Here is a 23412-nt window from a genome sequence, read left to right as displayed (position 1 = left end):
TAGCTTGGATTCTCTGATTCAGGAGAATCTGAAGATTAGACTAATAAATTAAGGGCAAATCAATTCAGAGAGAATAACTGCCTCTCTGCTTTAATTAACAGTGATTGGCAATCTTTCATGACACCAGTCTGGACCCTCGTGCTGACGCTGCTGTTGGCCGTGCACCTGGGACAGGTGCCTCCCCTCTGAGTTTCTGTTCGCTCACCTGTAGAATAAAGCAGGAAGCAAAGAGGATTCTGTGGTCACCCAAATGCTAGCATTCTGCAACTTAGCTTTGGAAGAAAGTATCTAATCTGTACAGAGGAGTCAGAATGAGAAATACATTGAAAACAACTAACCCTGAGGATTTGCAAGAGACTTGTCATGAGCCAGGGCATTCCTTTCCTCATGATAAGGCAGCGCCAGCCTGGCCCAGGGGTGGGCGCTCCTCTGCATGTCTGGGTGAGGGTCTGCAATTCTTTACAGAAGCATTACCATCTCACTGTGCACTTCTGTGCCAACTTTCCCCAGCGAATACCAACACCTTTATACATATAAGCTGGTGTTCCTTTACACAACTGAGATACAACTGAGAGCTGATGTTCCTTCCCAAAACGCACATAGATTGTGCTGAACTCCAGGACATGTTGCACAGTCAACGTCATCCTCAGTGGGATTCAGAAAGTGTCCCTTGCTCAGATAGAGATTTTATTAATGTAACCTGATTCTCTGTATCTGCTCTCAAGGGTCCAGCTCTTCTACTGATTTAAAATCCTGATACTTGACAATTTCTGAGGCACTGCTATGTGCAGAGTCTGCTGCCTTCGTGATTCTAATGCAACAGGTCTGCTCTCGTTAAGGTACCAGGTGTGGCATGTAACACTTCTGAGCCCCAGCTCAGAATAATAATTTCCAAAAAATGTTGCTGAGAGGAAAGGTAATTGCTGTGATCGAATCTATACATCCCATCTATTATACTGGATTTATGCAGGGAATTTAATAGCAAATAACTGCCTGATAAACTTTGTATTTCAATTCTAAGTATGTAGATTTACCTTGTTTAAAGCAATCTCAATCTATAAAAAATCTGGTAATATTGTTTATAAATTACAGAGTAGTTGCTTTACAAAATGTTTATTAAATCTGCCATGAACAGAGGAGTAAAATTAATTTAAATATCTGTACCTGAAACCTGGAAACAAAAAATCTTAATAATTTACAGAAGGATCTAGAACAGCACTACACCTAGGAAGTACTTACTCTACCAATATTAACTCATTTAATCCTCTGAACAATCCACTGAGGTAGGTTTTATTAATATCTCTCTGAGATCCTAACAGATTAAGTGATTTGCCAACATCATGTGCTATTTAAGTGAAGGGATGGAGATCTACCTCAATGCACTCGGAATCTATGCTCCATGCTTCAAACCTCTCTGCTATGCTTACATTTGAAAGAGCTCAATTTACTTAGTATATATACAATGATTTAATTTTTTTAATCATTTTTAATATCTTAGGTTTTAAAGACAAAGAACTTTCACTTAGCCCAGAGTCACAGCCAGGTCTATGAGTACTTCTAACGGTCCATGCTTCTCTTGGATTTTGAAGGAGAGGCAATATATTTGCATGCGTCTCTCAGTTGCAATGACAGAAACCCGATTCAAGTCTCCAAGCCAAAAGAAAGGCTTACTGGAGTTGTAAGACCTAGTTAGGGTGGAGCTGGCTTTGAGGACCCAAAAAGACTCCGGGTGTCATCAAAGCTCACTTTCTCACTCCCCCGCCTCTCAGCTCTGACTTTGTCTGTCTCTTGGCCATGCTCTTTCCTGTTCTCTTACTAAAGAGGGGCTTTTTCTCAATCTCTCTCTCTTCCTTTCTCCCTTCCCTCTCTTTTACTCTCCCTCCCTCTCTGTACATACTGTTAGTCAGGTTGGCCAATCCACTCAAAACTTAGTTCTGTTTAACAATGAACTATTATCCGTCCACAAAGAGAAGGAAATCTTGTCATTTGCAACAATACAGACGGGCCTGAGGGCATGAGGCTCAGTGAAATAAGTCAGACAGAGGAGGACAAAAACTGCATGGTCCACTTGAACGTGGAATCTAAAGAAGCCAAACTCACAGAAACAAAGAGCACAGTGGTGGTCGCTGGGGTCAGGGGTGGGGGAGATTGAAAGATGTTGATCAAAGGCTATGCATTTCCAATGGTAAGGCGAATAAATTCTGGGGATCTAATGTATAGCACAGGGACTAGAATTAACAACACTGTATTACAGACTTGAAAATTGCCAAGGAAGCAAACCTTAAATGTTCTCAGCACACACATAAAAGTGTGTGGTACTGGATATGTTAACAAACCTTATTGTGGTCATCGCTTCAGAAATATATACATATATTAAATGATCACATTATATCCCTTAAACTTACCCTATGTTGTATGTCAATTATATCTCAATAAAGCTGGGGTAAAGCCTAGTTTAAAGTTAATTTACACCCAACTTTCAGGAACAGGCGTCTAACACCAATCAAACCACTCCTCTACCGGAGCATTCTCACAGCACAACAGTCCCCACCTTCCCTGGCTGGGGAAGATGGCCAGTGCTGCTTTGTAAACAGCCCTAACTGATGAATGAGGTTCAGAGGTGAAACATTTCTTCCCCAGCTGCAGAGCCCAGAAGCCGCCCTGAGCAGACTCAGATCTTTTTGCTCCGGCATTGCTTCTTTACAAGACCCGCCTCCACTCTGAAATCCTCCGGCCCTGCAGAAGTCCTACAAGGATTCAACGCCAGAGCTTGGTCAACCACTATTATGGAGCTGACAGATTCTTGGCTCTCCCACATTTTCTCTTTTTTTTTATTGCAAGAATAAGTAGGCCTAGTTAGGTTTATTATAGGAACAAAAGTTCTTCTGGAAAGCTAATTCTTTTGAATGGTTGAAATGAAAACTAATACCCACTCCCCAACCTTTAGAGACCACTCTGATTGAAGCAGATGAAAATGCTAGCATTTCTAAACCCAAGGCTTTTTTCTCTGGGTTGTAGAATACAAAATGCCTTTTCTAGCTATTGTGATAGGAAAGGAATGCACAGGTTTCTCAGAGAGGATTGCAAGGCCCATAGTGATCTAATTTATGTATCTTCCTGCCAGGAATAAAACCTCATGGTTGTGGCACTTATTCCATGATCGTTTGAAATTTTGTGTATTCAGTGCATATATGGAACTATTTTTAAATCGAGATTTTTAACTACCTATAAAGAGAAAATGTACTCTTTTCTCTTTAACATCTGGACAGATTGAAAAGTGATCCTCATGTAAGGTTGGAGATTAATGGTTACAGGACAACGCATAAAAATGTGACAATTTTTAAGCCCATAGACAGATTATAACGTTAGTCCAGGAGAGATTTGTGGGGTCATATCTGGCATTGGTTGTCAATGTTACCAACAATCATTTGGAATAACTTCCTTAGCAAGCCAGTCACCTCTTATTTTTGCCGTTCTTGATCTCAAGTGGGTGGAGAACAGTGAAGGTTGCACCCTGACTAAAACATGTGTGCACACACAAACAAATGTGCATTTATTGTGAGAGAGGGCAGAGTGTGCAGCAGTATCAGAGGCCCTGGACAAATGACAGGAAGCCCTGAGTTCAGGAAACCTGCTTTGTGAGCATCACATTTTCAGAGTAAGGTGAACATTTTTAGAGGTCTTTCTGCTGAGCTTCTTATTTTCTCAAATGCTATCCATTGACATATATTAACAGAACTTAAAAAAGAACTATAAGAAAATAAAACATACAAAATATTCTTTAAATGTTTCATCAGTACTAAAGATGCATTTTATTCATCCTGATAGCCCACTGTTGTACGCGTTTCCTAGGGCTGCTGTGACACACTAACAGGAATTTGGTGGCTTAAAACAACAAACATCCTCTCCCAGTGCTGGAGGCCCGAAGTCTGACCCTAACATGTCGGCAGGGCTGGTTCCTTGCGGAGGCTCTGAGGGAGAATCTGGTCCAGGCTTCCCTCCTGGCTGCCCACAAATGTGCATGTGTCTTGGCTTGTAAGGGCATCACTCTCATCTCTGCCTCCTTCTTTCTTCACGTGGCCTTCCCTCTCTGCGTGTCTCCTTTTCCACCTCTTATAAGGACACCGTCCTTGGATTCTCGGCCCTCTGTGACCCAGGGTGGTCTTATCTCAAGATCCTTACTTAATTACAACAGCAGAGACCCTTATGCCAAAAAAGGACATAGTCACAAGCTCTGGGTGCACATGTGTTTGGAGGGTCACTATTCAGCCCCCTGCAGCAGTAATGATGCCACTGTCCTGGCAGTTCTGGGGTTTCACCTCTAAGCTCTCTCCTTTCCTTGTATTCTGTCCCACATTTTACTTCCCTTCTCTGGCAACACACAGAACACAGAGTTTGTAAGTTGATTACTCCTACTCTGATGGAGTGTTGGACAAACTGGAGGAAGGTGTAGACACCTATAAAACTGAGAGACTACCACTGATGAACTGAAGTATTGTTAGTCTCATTTAAGTGTGCACAACACAGAACTGAGTTTAAAGTTCTCAATCATAAGGTTCTTATCCAGTCATTAAAAAGAAAAAAACACAATTCTACAAGTTAATACAACAAAAATACAAAACCAATGAAATCCAAATGTAATCATCCTGAAAGGTTTTTATTGAGTGTCTATTATGTTCCAGGCATTGCCATTGGTGATGGAGACATAGCAATAAACCAAACTGGCAAAATACCTGCCCTGGTGGATTGTATTTCAGCATATTAGCAACCAGAATGGAAAAAAACAGATAATATTAATACGCCAAACCAAACACTGTTCACACTGTAGCTGTATGGGATTAATTGTTATTGGGCAATGTCATTTGAGTCCGGCAAATCTATGCTACTGTTTATCATGTGAGGAGCCAATTCCATAATCTCTTTCTCTGTTTCAGCAACTTTGAACATTTCCTCCATAAAGTGAACTAGGATATCATTGGGCACAGTTGCGTCATTTACATATTAAACTCACCTTTTTCTTTTCTCATTAGCTCTCAACAATTAAATAGTACATTATTCTGCAACACCGTTCCATTTTATTGTGTACCAACTCAACACATCAATATTAAACAATTTAATAAACAAAATCTATTTCTATGAAAGCTCCTTTCAAGTGCAAATTTCACTGCAAACAAGTAATATTGTCTTTGGAATGGATTGAAATAATTGGACATTCACAGCCTGTATCATTTTTTTTTTAGCATGGCCAGCTACACGGCTTGATCAGGATTCCCTATATTCCTAAAGGCTTAACTCTAGAAGTATACTAGCATGGAGAACACTTGCTTCATCCCAAATTATTTCATGAATGCATCCTCTTGTTTTTTTCTTTCCAGTTTTTACATGAAGAAATGCGATACATAAAACATATTTGTCAAATTTCCATTTAGTATTTTAAATTTAACACTTTGGCTTAGTTGTTACATGTCAAAACATGAACAACCCAGGACCACCACAACTCCATCTTACTAGTTGGGGGTTAGGTTGGGGGAGTCAGAGGAGAAAGGGAGAGAAAGAGGGACAGAGTGAGGGCTGCTCTGATTCTATAGTGACCACTTATGGCCACTCACGTATCCTATTCGCCCCATGTCACCAGGGCCTCTGAATTCCCCAGCCATCCAGGGCAGCACACTCCGGCTAATTGTCCTTTACTGCCATAAGAGATTTTTTTTTTTACCATTATTTTTAAATCATTTAGGACAAGTTTGTTCTTTGGGTACTTCCAGTGTTTAGTCTCCTGGATAAACAACCTTCTGCTGAACAGCAGGGGCTGAGGAATGGTTATTGTGATTTTGACAGTAGAAGTGGCTAACTTAATAGCAGCCTGCTGTGCTTACCCTCATATTTAAACGTTAAATGCTGTTGTTTTGGTAATTACATGATACCAACACTCAACCACAAATACAAAGAAAACACATCACCTAAATCACACAGCAGGGCTCCGTTTTAATGTGATCACCCAGATGATCAACAAGAGACAGCAGTATTTTCGAATTCTTAGGGAGAGCTTGCTGACTCTAATATGCGACAGGCCCTGACTAGGAAACGCACATCTTCTCCAACTCCCCCAAACCCCACCAGCTAGTAAGATGGAGTTGTGGTGGTCCTGGGTTTTTCATGTTTAGACAGGTAACGACTAAGCCTAAGTGTTAAATTTAAAATATTAAATTGAAATTTGACAAATATGTTTTATGTATCCCATTCCTAGACTAGGAAACGCAGACCTACAACAGCTGTCAGACTTTCCTTTGTCCCGTCCAGGTGCCTCTGACATGCCCACTCTACACCTCTTATCTCTTGCTCATAACCACATCTTTCCTATTTGTCTTTGTTTCCATCCACTCCAACCTACCCCCTACACAGCAAGCTGACTAATCACCTTTAGTTCAACCAACATTTTTTGAGACCTACTGTGTGCCAGGTGTGCAAAGTCCTAAGAATACCAAAGTGAAAGGTACATAATTTCTGTATGCAAGAAAGTCACAAACTTGTATTCTCAAGGGCGTCCTCTTTTCCAACAACCATGATCTCCTTCCCCCCTTCAAAGCATTCTTCAAAATGTTTGCTTTCCCCATTTCTTCCCAGACTCACCTCCCCAGATCCCTTTCCCAGTAATGCCTTTGGTCACTAGCTGTAAGATCAACTTCAAAGGCTCCAGTTCATATACAAGTTCATATTTTTATGTGTACATTTACACAAATTTTTGTCTAGATTTGTCCTGTCTCTTTTCAGACTATGAGCTCCTCAGAAGTCAAGGCTTTGGGTCCTAGATTCATTCTTCAAATGAGTATTCCCGGTGCCATCACTGTTTCCAGGAGGTAAACATTTTCTCCTCTGTTCTTAGAGTGAGCTCTTTGCTACCCAATTCAATCTGAAAATTAACCCAAAACTATGTCAAACTTTGTCTTTGTTCCCAGAGCCTACAGTATTTGAGACAAGCCCAGGTAGGTCTGAGACCAGAGTCTGGAATTTCAGAAGCCAGAACTGGGCTGGGCCTTCAGCACAGCCCCAGCCCCAAGCGGCCAGCCCAGACCACACCGCAGCGCTTCCTTCCCTCCTAAGGCTGCAGCCAGGGCTCCAGGCACAGTGATTTGTTGCTCCGTTTTACATATGGGCCACCTTCCCTTGAGGCCCCAACCTGAGTCACATCTTCAGTTATCTCTGCTTGGCAACTTCTATTATCTTTATATTTTATCATCTAATAGGAAAAACAGGCCAAGTTCTACATCATGGCTGCCCAGAGCTATTCACAGGCTTTGTGACACCCGTAACGTCCAGAAAACAATGGCATCAAGACCATCTGAATTGTCATGTAATGCATTATATTTAACAAAGCAATGCATAAAATAATCCATGACATTCAAACAAGGGAATTTGCAATGACAGAACAAACAAGACGTGGAATCACTCACTTTAGTTCACTGCATTCTAGAAATCACTCTCCAAGATTCTAGCCTTGAAACAGAAGCATTGCGCTCACGTTCACGCACTCCACCTCACATATACACCCACTAGAAACAGTAAACATTCTTCTAAGACTCCTCTGTATAGTAACTCACTTAATCTTGTAATGTCCCTGAGGTAGGTGCTGTTTTTACTCCCATCTTGATAGATCGGTCACTAAGATCCCTCTTCACGGAAGGAGCTGCTTCTCAGCCATGAGGAAAGGTGGTCAGAAGACTGCCTCCAGCTCCCGCAGTGTCTGTCAGCCACAGTAATGTACCCATAAATTTCACAGAGGGCACATCATATTCTGCTGTTGTGCAGAAACTCACTTTTTTCTATTCAACATCATGATTTTCCACTACTAATTAACTGCATTCCGAGTACACATAGTGAACACCCAAAAATGCTGTTGATAACATAGCATCATGGTGGTGAAAGACACACTGAGAAAGGAGAGTTACTAGAAATCCATTTGTAAGCTTGTTATGACCTTTAGAGCTGACAGATAAACATATACCATTTACATCCGATGTTCTCAACTTACTAGCTGTGCCTGATTCATGTGTGATCTAAAGTTACTTAACTGATCTATGTCTCAGTTTTCTCATCTTTAAAATGGAAGACAGTACCAGGAGCTACTTCACATAGTGAGAGATAAATTAGTCAGTGCCTTTCAAGTTCTTAGAATAGCGCCTGGCACATAGTGAGCACTCAAAACATTATTATATTTAATAGTAATCATAACTAATATTATTATCATGACACACCAATAATGTCGGCTGGAGATATTTGAATAGCACTGATTTTGAACCAGAGGAAAGTAGAGAAAAGATCATCACAAATAGCAATTGATTCTTACATTTACATGTGCTCCAAAACTCCAACTCTTAAAAGCCTAGGCCCTTGGTGTGGTTTATCCAGTTAGCTCAGGCGTATGGCCATCAGTGGGCAGCCATTTTCACTTTTTAACCGAATTCCACAGGGCAGAATATTCCCAGAGCAATCTGAACAGGGAATTTGTTGGTTGCCTTTGGACTAGTTTCTCAGCTTGCACTTTACAGAATTCTTAGTTGATAAGATGAAATCCCCTCTACAGCCACTGTGACAAAGTTATTTTAAAGCTTCAGTAGTTTTTCTTTCTTTAAGCCAGCCATTTTTTTTTAATTGTCACCCTTACACTTTCACTATTTATTTATTTTGGCCTCAGCTGACTAGAACCACAGCTAAACTTTATGGGCCTCGTAAAATTCCCAACATTCTCAGACACGGGCAGTGATATTTGTGTGCTGGGCAGAAAACAAAGGTGCATTTATGAGGAGAAGGGACATGCTCAGTGATTGATGAATGAGGTCAGGCACGTAGGATTAGGCTGCAGCTACCCTTTGTCACGGGCAACATATGGCTTAAGGGAGTCCTTTACTTGACATACTACCTCTCCTCTGTCTTCGCGACACAGTTCCCAGTGCTGTGCCTTGATCACCAGGACGTCCCACATGATACTGCCGAACGCTTGTCTGCCCACAATGAATTGAATGTCTAGAACTTTCCATCCTACCCTCACACTCGTGCCTTCAAAAATTATCTGGCTTGTGTTTCCTTCCCTTATAGCTCAGCTTCCTTGTAGGTGAGAGGTGGTTAATCTGACAAGTAAATTAATTTGTCATCTCTACTGCGCAGGGAAGGCTTTTCATCAGCAGCTTTCTAGAGCCAAGAGTTCAGTGCAAAGCAGTGGTTCTACTCGAGGAAGTGGAGAGAGCTTGTGGCACTTTTAAAATCATACCACACAAGTCTGCGTAATCACCCACCACTAGGGGCTGGATGTTTGTGTCCCCTAAAATTCATATGTGAAACCCTGTCCCGCAACCTGATGGCATTTTGAGGTGACACCTCTGGGAGAGAATTACGGTTAGATGAGGTCATGAGCATGGAGTCTTAACAATGGGATCAGTGGTCCTATAAGAAGAGGAGGAGACACGGGATCCAGGGAGAGGGGTGCAGGGATCCCAAGAAAGGCCATATGAGGATATGACCAGGGTAAGGGTCCTTGCCACACCCTGACCATGCTGGCAACCTGACTTCAGACTTCCAGGCTCCAGAAGCATGAAACAGAGATGTTTGCTGCTCTAGCCACCAGTCTCTGGTATCTCATTGTAGCAGCCAGAACTAAGATGCCTGCCCTCAGCGCTGGCCCCCAAGGTGTACAGGAGTGTGTTCACTGTACCTGCACACAGTTAATCGGGAACCATAATTCCACCTTGCACTTGATGTGTGCTTTATCATTCGAGATACACTTTTATATCCCTTGGCCCTCCCACCAGCACTACTTCGCTGGGCCACCAGCACTCTCTATCGATTAGCTTTCTCTTCCCTATACCAAACAGAAGTTCTCTTACTGAAAGGATTGGATGATACTGGCTACTTGGGAGAGTATAGTATAACAGTTGAAAAAACACAAAACTTCCTGTAGGTGTTTCACATAGAAAAGAAATAAGAAGTAGATCTTATTGTAAGGAATTAATGATTTTAGTCATTTAGGTAAGAATTACTGCTCCTGAAAGAAAGTATGAATCATCAGATGGTCAGTGTACATGGCATTTCCATCTTTGAAGACCTGAAAACTAGTAGAGTTTTTTATGTTATATGCCTAGAGCAAATGAACTTTGCTGTCAATCTTCAGATAAGATTAGGGTTTAGGGTTTGGGTTTTTTTTTTTTTTTTGCTCCAAAAAAACTTCATCTATGCACTTTCTATCATGCATGATGTTTTTTAAACTGCTTTTAGCATTAACATCTTGCCATACTTCCTTTCCCTGTATTTTCTCCTTTGCTCCTTATGTCTGCACAAGTTTTCAATTTAGATTATATATCCAGATGTTATATCTTTTGGAGTGTTTGCTTTCTCTTCATTAAAAAGAACGTGTAATACATTTTATTATTTTGAAAGAAAATAGCCTGAATAAAAATGGTCAGAAATCCTGAGTTATTGCTTCTTAATTGTGTGTGTGTGTGTGTGTGTGTGTGTGTGTGTGTGTGTATTAAGCATGCATGCAGTTTATGGGAATAGAAGAGCTACAAGGAAGAAAGCTTGTATTTCCCAAACACTGAAGGAGAATAAGATTATCTTTCACTAGTTCCTAAAAAGGTAAATTTAGACAAAGACAACCATTAAAAAACAATAAAAAGTTTCTACTGCAGAGCATTTTCAATATTCAAAACTGTACACATGTAAAGCGGAATGTTTATATTTTCTGAAGCACTCCCTTGATGTTCAAAGTATAAACATCAGCTCAAGATACTAATGAACAACTCTCTGGGGATTTTAAGTATGTAAAAATGTGCTTTTATATGTATTAACACAAGTTTAACTACAATTAATTTTAACAGGCTGGCAGCTCTTGAACGAGAAACTGTGGTTGCATCAAAACTTTCCCTTTTCCCTACTGAATAGAAACCTTTCCCCCAAGTTATCAGTGCCTTCCAGCCCACCTCTTCCCTTTCTTTTCCATAAAGGGAAAGATTTCAATTAACACTCTTTTAGATTTGAGTCTATGTTATATCTCTGGAGTAAACTGGATTTTTAATAATCTCTAAAATATGTAAAAACCTCAGTTTCTATTAGCAAAATCCTAGACATCAATAAACAAAGGTGGGGAAGAGGAATTGGAGAAGCAGGGACTTCCCCTCAGCTCCTGGGATCACCTGGGTTGCTTGTTCATTTCCCAGCAAGGTTGACCTTGTTAACTGTTACACAAATAGCAAAAAGCACTAAACGACAACACAATCTCCTTGGCACTTGAGGGCTATAAAATTCTCTGAGTCTGTGAAATTAGCACACAAAGCTTCTTGACTTCTCATCTCTCTTGAGCAGGAATGGCATTTTTCCATGCATCCTGGGGTATGTTTTCCTGTTTATCTTGCTTTTGACTAGGTGATCCCCAAGGTCTCCAATAATTATGAAATTCTGGGGTTTTACTCATCTTAGTACTCACAGATTTTAGCAGTGACAGAAGCTGACAACCAAAAAATATTGAGTGCTTGAATGAATGAATGAGTGAATCAACAAATGTCTATATCTGAGATGAAACAGAGATTGCAGTTCGAGGAGACAACAGAAGCAGGATTACTGGACTAAAGAAAATACCTGAAAGAACATTTTCAAGAATGATACACTGTAATTTGATAGCCCATTGCCATATTTGAACTCTTTGGGATAGTAAATCAGCCTCAATCAATAAACATTCCTTGAAAATGGCATTAAGGGATTGAATTTCCTTAGCAAAGAGTTGATGCAGCTTCTAAGCAAGAAGCATCTAGTCTGTTAGAGAAATAGAAAGAGAAATGTTGTATTGAGATTTTCTATTCTGTGCAGAAGAGTTGCAATTAATCACCAACTCAACTCACCCAGCTCATCAACTGGAATTCTAGTTCCTCAGAAGATCACATTTTAAGGATTTACAACTCACACTAAATTTTTTAGATTAGATCCTCAGCCTAAAGTCAGCCAATACCCTAAATCCATGAGACAAACCTGTTCTTCCCCAAAATACCTCCTACTTGGTTTGGTTAGTAGCAATCAAAGGTTTTCATTCCACAGTGATATCTAAGTCTTAAAATAGATCTACCTCAACAAGAGAACAAGAAATCAAGAATGGATGAATATATGATATTAGATTCTTTCCTGAAATTCCATAGATTGAGCAAGGAGAGGACCTAAGGACTGGGGGCTGAAGTAGATAAGAAAGCAAGACACCTGCAGCACAAAGAAGGAGGTCTGCTTAGCCCTGAGTTAATCAAGGAAGTTACAAGTTAGGACACCTCAACATCTGAGCATTCTTCCTTCCCTGTAGCTCTTGCAAATGACAGTCACAAGCCACAGCCAGGGAACTGGTCAGGAACAACCATCTGGAAACTCAGCGAGAGCTGTATCTTCCATGCCTGCTTCAAGACCCAGCCTGCGTGCTGCCCACACCAACATCTCTCTCTTACTCCCTACTTCAGGCTTGTGATACAAAACTAGAAGGGCTAAGTTATGACAGTTCTCACAGAATCCAAAATACTCTCCATAAGATCCCAGAGGACCCAAATTCCTCTCTCTTTGGCTCTACTTCCAGTCATGCCCAGCTTCATAGGTCAGCACTCCATGGAGTGGGAAAGAGAGCCACCCGCTGGGGCTGAGCAGGTGGCTCAAATCCACAACCTTACTTGCAGGTCTTAATGTCAGTGAGACAGCCACATTCCATGGGCTTCCTTGCCCCTCATATGCTTTCATTTACCTACAAGTAAAGCAACAAGTGAAAGATCAATGATTATTCTCAAAGTAGAGAGGAAAATATATTTTTCAAAGGATTTTGATGGTTGGCTTGATTTGAGGAAAACTGTTACTGATTAGTTTATCTTCGAATTCTTAAATTTAAATTGAGCATTAATGGCTTGTGTATAAAGGATGGATTTATTTATTTATATGCTACAACCAATTTACTAAATTAAAAATTAATATTTTGACCAAAAAAAAGGTTCAAGGTTTATATAAAACATTTTCCTCTTGAGATATATGCCTTTGTGTTTGTCAGTACATCTTGCTATCCCTATGTAGGTGAATGTTTATATGTGAATATTATTAGAGAGTTAATCAAATATCATCTTCAAATATTTCAAAGCACTGATACACTGCCTTTAATGAAATACATATTAACAGAGCCATGATGAAGACATGATTTATAGAATTTTAAAAGAAGAGAAAAGCTATAAGGATTACTTAAAAACTAATGATGTAGAGAAATAGCAATTACATATTTTTTAATTTTGTACTTAGATATAAATAAAATCCTGAAACAACAAAATCTTTGACTTCCTGAGAACTGTTATCATCTTGTATCATTGTTTATACCTTTCTGTTCTAGAAAACAAAACTGGAACCCCATAATTTACTTCCATTTGATTTTTCTTTGACCTCTGTGAAATAATGCAGAATCTCCAAATTTTCTCCAAATAAACATGGTACTATCTGAAATCTTCTCTCATGAAAAAATACATCACAATTTAAATAGATTGGAGGATGGGAATGTGGAAACTCACAAATGGATGTTGTACTATTAGGTGTCTCCATGAAATGGAAATCAGATTTTTTCCCCCAAACTTCTCTGGTGGTGAAAAAAAAATATTTATACTCTCATAGAACACATAGAACTATGGTTTACATATGATATTTTACAAAACTGATGTTGCTAGCTACATGTTATGTCATGTTTTGTAAATTACAACAGCTATTTTCTCTGGGAAACTGGGATATTCAACAGGCCCATTAGGAAGGCCCCTCCTACTTACATATCTATACACCTTTTTCTTTGCTGTTACACTTACTTGTCTATTCATTCTTCTAGCACACATCGTATTTCCCATTTGCATCTGAAAGTGTACTTTCCATAAATATTTCTTGGATTTGCAACTCTATTCACACAAAGAGAAAAGGGGAGAAAGATTGAGAGTAAAAAAAGAACAAGTCTTAAGGGCCTCTTAGATAATATCAAGAGGTATGAACATGCTTGTAATTAGAGTCCTAGAAAGAGGAAAAGCAAGGAAAAATGGGGAGAAAATTATCTTCAGAAAGGATGACCAAACCTTTTATAAATTTGATGAAATTCATAAATTTACAGATTCAAGCTGGTCTGTGAACACTAACAAGGTAAAACTACATATCAAAATCAGACTAAGAAGCCAGGAGTCAAAGTGAGAATCAAAAGCCTATTATGAAGAGTAAATCTGAAAATCAGCAAGAAGAAAATGACATGATTTGTATAAAATAACAGCAATTCCATACTTAGCTGATTTCTCAAGGAAAGCTATGAAGGTCAAAAGAATGGAACATATTTAAAGTGATGAAAAAAAAGCTTTTCAATCCAAAATCCTATATCTAGCAGAAATACCCTTCAATAATAAAGACAAAATAAAGACTTTCAATTAAAACTAAGAATTTGTCACTAGAAAACTCATGCTACCATGAATTTTAAAGACAGTTTCTACTAAAACTTGAATGCTTTAAAACAAAGTTTTGTATTCAGTATGATCTCTGCTAGTATAAATACTATTTATAGAAACAAAGAATAAAAAGGGATACAAAATAATACTACAAATACTGCAATTGGAGTTGATTTTATGTCTTATGCTTTGTATTTTTTATCATTCCTATATTCTATAATATACATGAACATTTGTATCAATATTAAACTATTGATTACAAAGTTTAAAAAATAAACATACATTTTTGTATCAATATTAAACTATCAATCATAAATTAAAGTTTAAAAAATAAAAATACATTAATAAGAAGGTGTTGTGTTCCACACTGTAAAGGACAAAAGATAGATAAGACAGAGTCCCTGTCATGAAGGTCCTTGGACTCTGGTAAAGCAAAATTAGACAATGGAATGATCATTTTAATGGAAGGAATGCATTAAGCCTCAAACCATGTATATGAGACTTTAGAGTAGGAGCTGCACATTCATTTAGGAGGATAAGGAAGCGTTTGCACTGAGAGGGTCCTTGTAGATCTTGACTTAAAAGATGATGGGAAGGAGGAAAAAAAGGGGAAAGGTCCTGTGATTAATCTAGATTAACACAGGAATGGAGATAGGAAAGCCTAGAATATGTTTGGTGACCAGTGATCATCCAGTTTGACTTGAGAGTGAGGCTAATGCAGGGAGACGAGGGCTAGAAAGGTGGGGCTAGACTTGTGACAGTCCTTGAGCGCCAGCCTGAGCAATCTCAGTCATTAATAGTGGGGAGTTCTTGATTTTTTTTGAACAGAAATAAACATTAAAAATGCTGTACTGTGGGAATATTAATCTAGCAGTGGTGAATGGTAAGAGTGCTAAGGACCCTATAGAAGTAAGACAGACAAGAGGCAAGAATGGTGTCAGTGAAAATAAAAGAAGGGAATATTCATTCATTAAATAAATATTTATTAAGCATCTATTTGTTTCAGGTCCTGGGCTATGTTCTGGGTCTATAGCAGTGAGTGAAAGAAACAATCTCTGCTTGCTACACAGTGGAAAATAGGCAAGTAAATAATTACAAAAAGAAATGTATTAGAAATAAAAACAACTAGCTGCTATATATAAGAGAATAAAAAAGTTGTGGTGGGAGAGTGGATACTGATCTAAGAAAGGCATCCCTGAAGGTGTCATATTTAAGCTGAGATGTAAAGATGTGAAGTTAGGTCTGCAAAGAATGGGAGAAGAAACCTCCAGACAGAGAAGCCAGCACAGAAAAACCCTAAAGAGGAAAAAAGTTTAGCTTGTTTAAGAAGCTCAAAGGAGGCCTATGGTGCTGACGTATTTATTGGTGGTGGTGTAAGATGAAGTTGGCCAGACAAGGAGATATCTGGTGATACAGGACCATATAGGCCAAAGTAAGGATTATGAGATGATACTGTAAGAAAACTAGGCTGAACAGGAGTACAAAAAACTTGAATAAACAAATGAATGATTTGAAAATACTGGATAATGTTGGATTCTCCAGGAAGCAAATGGAATGCCATGATGGAATCAGAAGAGTAAGAGATTTGTTGCAGGGAAATACCTGTGATAAGTAAAAGGGAGAGGAAGCGGCAGTAGTCAGGGAAATCCTTCAGACGTGATGCAGGGCTGACCCCTGGGAAAGAACAGGGGTATGAAGAAGGATTGGGAAGGAAGAGCCTGAAGCAGCCGTGCATCTCTGAGAAAGTCTCAGGCCAAGTGGGAACCCCTCAGCAAGGTGGCCTGGGAAAGGAGCCTCATGTCAGGCAGAAATACCAGCTCTAGAGCTCCTCCTGAGCTTAGCTGCTGTCAGGAGAGTCTGTGAGGAACAGAGCTTCTGCATGAACCTGTGGTGGACAGTGAAGGTACCGCAAACGGAGGCTGTCAGCTAACTACTCTCCTTACAGTAAGTTCTCACTGGAGAGACATCTGAGCAGGGCACCTCCAAGGCTCTCACATTTGGTAAATCTAAATAATCTGTTTTAGGAAGCTATAAAACTAGGTTTAGCCAAAATATCAAATAATAATAACAAGGAAGATGGGAAGAGGAGTTAGAGGTAAGCATTTTATGATTCTACCTTTTTTCAGAAGAGGATGCAGATAGTCACACTGAATAATGTTAGATGACAAGAAGTGTGCATATTAAAATTTTAAGGGTAACCATTGAAAAGAATACCAAGTATAGGTATAACTTTTTGGACCAGGAAGGTACCGTTGAAATAAAGAAAACAATTACTCGAATAGAAGGCAGAAAGAAAAGAGGAAAAAAATCCAAGGAGAAGCAAAATGCTTAGGAAGCAATGCAAAGCTCAGAGAAATCAGATAGAAAGGATGAAGTGGAGAAAGCACAGGCATGATCACTTCTTTATCTGTCACATCATCTAAAGTTGGTGACATAAGGGTTTAAATATCTTATAAAGACAAGCAATAGAAATACTGCAAATAATTTAACAACAAAAACTTGGAGGGAAGTATAAGGAAGATAATTCCTCTTCTTTCCTGCTGAGGAATTAAAAAAGAGATGTTATCTAAAGTTAACAAATCAATTAATGAAGGTATAAATATGCTACTTAGAGTATTGGGAGGGGGTAAAGCAAGAGTTTAAAAATGCAAATGGTTAAAGTAATTGAATCTGAAGAACTACCAAGGATATGGAAGTGAAGGTGAACTTCCACATTTACTTTTTTTATATCAACATTTTAAATTTTTCAGTATGCATTGCCTTAGGCATAAAATAATAACTAGCAGAGAATGGATAAGAGCAACCTAGAAAATTTAGAGAAAGGGGCCGAGTTCTGCCCCCTGGAGGCCAGGCAGAGGTGGGAGCATCAGAGGCCATTGCACAGGGACCAAGAGACATGGCCTGAGCGGAAAGAAGGAGCTAGGGGAGGTGGCACCATAGCAGCCGTGGGCTGAGGATGTTTCCAAGGAAGACAGTGACCTTCAACAACACTGTTCAATCAGGCTGGGGGAGGGGCTAAGGTTGAAACCGAGCAGTGACTTTGGGTTTTAGGGACATAGGGGTCATTGGTCATCTCAACAAAAGCAATTTCAGTAGAATAAAGTCCTGGGAGAGTGAGGAGGGCATTGGGAAGTAGAAACAAAGCATGTGAATAAAGCAGGAAGAAAGATGTTTTGGCAGGAGAATCAAAAAATGTTTGGAAACCAGCAGATGTTAGGAGCAAAGAAAGAGGATTCATAGATGACTCCACGCCAAATGGCCAAAGATTGAGGAGCACCTTTAATAACAATCAGAAAAGCCAGGAATGGGTGTGGAGTGTGGAAGGAGGTCAGTTTATGTCCTACTTGCTCAACCACTTTGTCTAGTTTCTCTTCACAAATCTATTCTGTGAAGAGTATTTGAACTCACAGAATGCATAAGCAAGGGTTCACAGGCAGGCTAAGAGTGATGGAAGCTACAGAAAGTTGGTTTGAATTCTATTTTATTTGCCTTGATAGAATATTTGTTAAAAGGTGCTGGATTTCCAGCCCTCATGCTGGCAGGATGATTCACACTCACAGCCTGTGGTTATGCCTTTAGTTCTGTGACCCAAAGAATCTTTTCAGAAGGAACATTTGGAAGTCTGCTTTGAATTACAGCACAGCTAGACAGTATTTTTCTTAGCCAGTGGGGTTTTTCTCTTTATTGTGCTTTGGAACACAGTGGAAGAGAAGGCCATCAGAACGTTGGAAGGACAGGTCTCTCAAGTTCCCATTTCCAAGTTTAATAACTTGAGTATATTCTGGTTAAGTCATCTTCAATAATGTGTATCCATTTGGATTGTGATTTTTATTTTCTGTAAAGCCATTTCCCAATTTTAAACTCCTCCTAATAGCATGGTCCTCAGAACAACCAATTTGAAGTTTGTTATTGTCCACAAGCCTTCACCTCCAGGCTCCAACAATCCCTGAATTGGAGCTACAAATTTAAAAGTGTATTCCATGGAACACGGAAATGTGGGAAGGCTACCTGAGTGACCTCCTTCTTCAGTGGTTGTGTAAGATGTTTACTCAGAAGTCCTAGGTGAGTTTTAGACCATCTCTAAATAAAGAAATGGATGGAAAGGTTTTTTAAAAAGTGAATGAACAGAGGAAATCATTAGTCATGTAGAAGTGATCAATGATGTGAGAGAGGACAGTGACCCCATGCAAAGTGTATGTGGCACAGATCCACACTGTCTGCTGGAATGTGAGCTCCATGACAGAGAGCTCTTCTTTCTTTTTACCCCAAATGCAAAACATCACCTTCAAAGGGTAGCTCAATAAACTAAAAAACAAAATGGAAATGGGACTGTCATTCAACACTTCAACAGGGAAATGTTAAAAAACAAGTCCAGCCTAACTCACAAAACGCTATGCTCCCCATATATTTAGAATATTCAGACTAAGACTCTAACAAAAATCAGAACTTTTAAAAATTGTTCTTAAAAACTGCAAGAGGATGTTCTGTGAACAGAAAGCAACAATGTATCTCTTTAGCACCTTGCCTGCTCTGGGATTTACAGTCACCAGTTTACATCCAGTCCACAGCACACTTCACTGAGAAAGCCCCCTTGACTATCACATCCCAGACTCCCCCAGTCAGAAGAGTTATAAGACCCCCCAGCACAAATTACTCAGGGCATTCGAGATAAGCTCTTAGCAATTTCTGTGAAAAGTCATTCTGGGAGTTGCTGAATTCCAACTCTATACCATTTTCACAATTCTGTTTTCACTATTCACTTTATACCAAAACAAACCGAGGCGATTACACACCTCCTAAGGGGAAAGGATAAAGTTTAAACCCCTTTGCAACAGGAATTTGCACTGATGTTAAAACTTGGACTTTGGAAATGTTGAGAAATCTGAACATGTATGCATCTCTCTACTGGATTCTACATGTCAACATACCCATTTTCCACACAGTTATAAAGATATGCTGCCACCGTATACTTAAAGGCTAGCACAGTTTGCATTGCCCGAGAAAACCAGAAGATATTTACCCTCAAGTGACTTTGAGGCATGGGGGAGCTGGTTATGACCTACAAGTCAAACACACAAAAAGCTCTGTGCCACCCTTCCCCACCCCAGCTCTGACACTTCCCAGGATGTCCTCTGGGTGTGCCAACTGACAACAGCTTCAGACCTTCATGGGCAAAATTCATCATGGCTGCAATTAGATTTTTCTCATTGCATTGTTTCTTCCTGTATAATAATAAAACCTGGGACTAATGCAGAGAGAAATAGCACCAGATGGTCCATCAAAACGTACACTCATCAACTCCCAGAAATATACATCAGCCGTGTTTTATCAGTCTAACCTCACAAATTCAGCCAGTGGCTCTATCGCTGGATTTCTTCACATCACTTTTAATTGCCTAACTTGGGCAGGTTTTTTCCCATTGTTTAAGTATTTGCATTTATATTTTATTAAAGATTTGATCACATTTCTTTGTATTAAAGTAGATTTGCATTTCATCCTCTAAATCTAAGATACTTTGCTTCATGAATTTAAACTCGCTGCATTTTAAGGGATGCAAAAAAAATGTATTATTTACTATTTTCAGGCACTTTATAATATTTATACCTGTAAGATATCTACATGATAGATATGTCTATTTTATGGATTTTATGATAGATATCTCTATTTTATGGATGAAGAGCATTAAAGTAACAGAAGTTAAAAAACTTTTTCAAAATACTACACAAATAGTAAGTAGAGATGCAGGAATATGAAGAGAGATCCATGTGGCACCAAAGCCAACGGTATTCACTGGGCAGTACTGCCTCATCCAAAATCTGTTTACACGGGGAGTAAAAGAAATATAACAAGCCTGCAAAGTGATCCATGTGCTAAATATCATCATTAAAGCAGGATTCCATGTAATATTTATAACAGAACTAATCAGAATCCTTCCTTATATTGTCCCCCAAATGTAAACAAAGACAACCAGTGCAGTGCCTTAAGGATTAAATGAGAGTATTTAAATGAATAAACTATCTACATAATTAGATTACATAGAGAGATACCATTGTATAAATTCATCAAAATTGAGATCAAATGACCTGAGTGAAGACTTAGCTTCTCCATTTACTATCTATGTGAATTTTCACAAGTTATTTATTATTAAGAGTTTTCTTATTCATAGAATGATGTGTAGTAGAGAATGGTAGAGCTCTCCAGATACACTTCCCGATGTGCCATGAGGTTCAAGCCAACGGCATGTGAAAGCCTGTGATTTGGGTCACTCTAGCTCAAGGCAGCTGTGAGCCAGAATACCTCCTCCAGCTCTTTCTTTCTCAGCTGAAACAACCTTAGAGACCATATGTTCCAGAAGTTCAATTTGGGGTACCTGCCAGATTGAGAGGGGTGGTCTACCTGCCCTCATACTTTTCCTAAGTAAGAAACTTTTATCATGTTTAACTGCTGAGACTTCAGTGGGTTTCCCTGCTATGGCAACTAAAGTTGATTAATGACAACTAGCTCACGGAGTCAATACCTTCTGCATTACTACATTAGATTAGTGCGAGATGGCAATAAATATTTGGTAGCCTTATCCTTACATAGACAGAAAGCTTATTATTGCTTATTATTAAACCTTTATTACTCCAAGTTTTTATGGTGCCATGACTGTAAAAATTTTTATACTTATGACAATTATTTGTAAATGAAAGGATACTTCAGATCTTCCAAAATGGTTTCAGTAAAATGAAAATTTTATCTTGCATGCACTATTCTCTTGTTCAACAAGCTTCCCAGATAGTACAAACACAAGCTTTAACTCAACAGTAATTGAGTACAAATACCCGACTACTCCTTTCTTAACTAATGAGGCTTCGTTGGAGTTTACTTTCTAAAAAATGTCTCTTTTCTCCAATTACATAGATAGGGGAAAACAGCTGGCATACATATTGCCTCTCATGCAACTAACACTACAGGAGAAATGGTCCCCATCTACATTAGCCTGGCAGCATACCTGGCTTTCCAGCCCTGAACTATTGGCCTTGTTTATACAAAGCTGATCCATTCACTAGGTACCAGAAACACAATTATCCTAGGCAGGCCCAGTGAACATAGTCATGGCCCCCATCTCTCCACCCCTAGATGCCTAGAAACTTGAGTTCATAATTGAGAATGGAACTACAGTCAGAGCCCAAAGCATGACAAGGATCTAAATTCACATACACACGAAAGACGCCACTTAGAGCAATAAAATGGTCTGCAGTGTGCGTTCAAAGACAAAATTAGAGTGAAGATAAAATATGCAAAAATGTGTATCAGAAGTATCATCCATGGATGAATCAATAAAGAAAATGTGACATATATGCACAATGGAATATCATTCAACCATAAAAAGGACATTCGCAACAACATGGATGGCCCCAGAGGGCATTGCTAAGTGAAATAAGTCAAAGAAAGACAAATACTCATGATCTCACTTATATGTAGTGAGTGAAAAAATTAGACTATATAAAGATATATATATTTTTTAAAAACCTGAACTCATATATACAGAGAACGGGCTGGTACTTATCAGAGGAAGGGGTGGTGGGCTGACATGAGTGAAGGTGGTCAAAAGAACAAACTTCCAGTTAGAAGTCCTGGGGATGAAAACAAAAAAGATGTGTATCAAACATCCCCTGTGAAACTTCTCTCAAGGCTGCCTTGTTTCACTCTGCAGAGGTGGGAGGACTCCAGGGTTAGGCAATGAACCCACCTATCAGATCTGACATTTGCTTCTTTCCCATATTTCAATGATCAGTTCACATTAATGGGCAAGTGAGAGAGGGGACACACTTAGGAGACCATGATGTTACACACACACACACACACACACACACACACACACAGAGAAACCCAGAACACAAACTATATACTTGTTCTCAATGGTTAAGCTTTACTGTTATCAAACGCCACCTTGCTCAGTCACAAAGAAAAGCAGCAGAGCTTTTGAGAACTGACCAGAAAGAGCAGTAGGAGTAAGAGGGGGAGAGCAAAAGGGAGGGGAGGAGAGAGGGGAGTCGCAGGGGGAGTGACAGCGAGCACAACAGGGTTCTTTCTCAGACCTCCCACAGTCAGCCCGTGCCCTCAGGGAGCGCAGAGGGGATGGGAAGGTAAGAAGGTAAAAAGTTATCTGGGAAACTACGTTTTCCCTTAAGAAGAATATTTGAATTAGGAATAAAAGCATTCTCCCCTTCCCAGCATATTTTACAATTTAAAAAGGCTTTTGTAGGTCTGCCAGCAATCTAGCTGAAGAAGGTCCAAAGCATCAAGGCTTTTTTTTTCCCCTGAGTTATTATTATGTGCACATAGCTCTTTTTTTTCAGAAAAATAAGGCAAATCATTAAAATTTAAAAGTTTGAAACGTTGGCACAAGAAACATTTCATTATCACCACAAAGAAAATTCTGTTGAGAAATGCTTTACAAAGCAGGAGCTAAGGCAGTTTAAAATTGATTTTCGAAGTAGTTTTGTTTTGTTTTAAATCACAAACGGGCCCTCACATCCCCACGCCTTCCTACTTTCAAATGTTCAGGCTTTGCCAGAGAAGCTGTCCCACAGGGTCGCACTCAGCAGAGGCAGAGAGGGAGTGACACAGAGGTTAAAAGGTCCTGGGCTGCAGGCAATTAGTGAGCAGCCAGGAGAGAAGAAAGGACCAGGAGATACTCATTCAGGCAGCACCAATGAGGGCTTATGTCTGCATGGATAACCTTCATCCTTGGCCCAGCACTGATCACTCACATTCCACAAGCAGCTAGCATTCCCTCAGCTAAATAATACCTGTGGACAAGTTGTAGCAGAAAATTCAGACATGGGAAAAGATATAGCCACACAAAGTGGATTTTAAAAATCACTGCCATCTTAGATCTGTGCTAAGTGTTCTATTAGCCAAAAGAGTGGGAGCTTCCCTAATGGAAGGCTTCTTAGATACCTAA

At 39.5% G+C, this 23412-nt stretch overlaps 1 long non-coding RNA gene across 2 annotated transcripts in view; it reads right to left on the bottom strand.

The window, feature by feature from the left end:
- LOC118913601 (uncharacterized) overlaps positions 1 to 23412 on the bottom strand; it is a 189854-nt gene that overhangs the window by 33196 nt on the left and 133246 nt on the right. For both annotated transcript variants that reach the window (XR_008995707.1, XR_005025272.2), the window contains exon 2: positions 12682 to 12757. This is a non-coding gene — a long non-coding RNA (uncharacterized LOC118913601). The remainder of the gene's footprint in view (positions 1 to 12681; positions 12758 to 23412) is intronic.

The sequence above is a fragment of the Manis pentadactyla genome, chromosome 1 (genome assembly GCF_030020395.1).
Source record: "Manis pentadactyla isolate mManPen7 chromosome 1, mManPen7.hap1, whole genome shotgun sequence".
Lineage (NCBI taxonomy): Eukaryota > Metazoa > Chordata > Mammalia > Pholidota > Manidae > Manis > Manis pentadactyla.
This window is presented reverse-complemented; position numbering and strand designations above follow the sequence as displayed.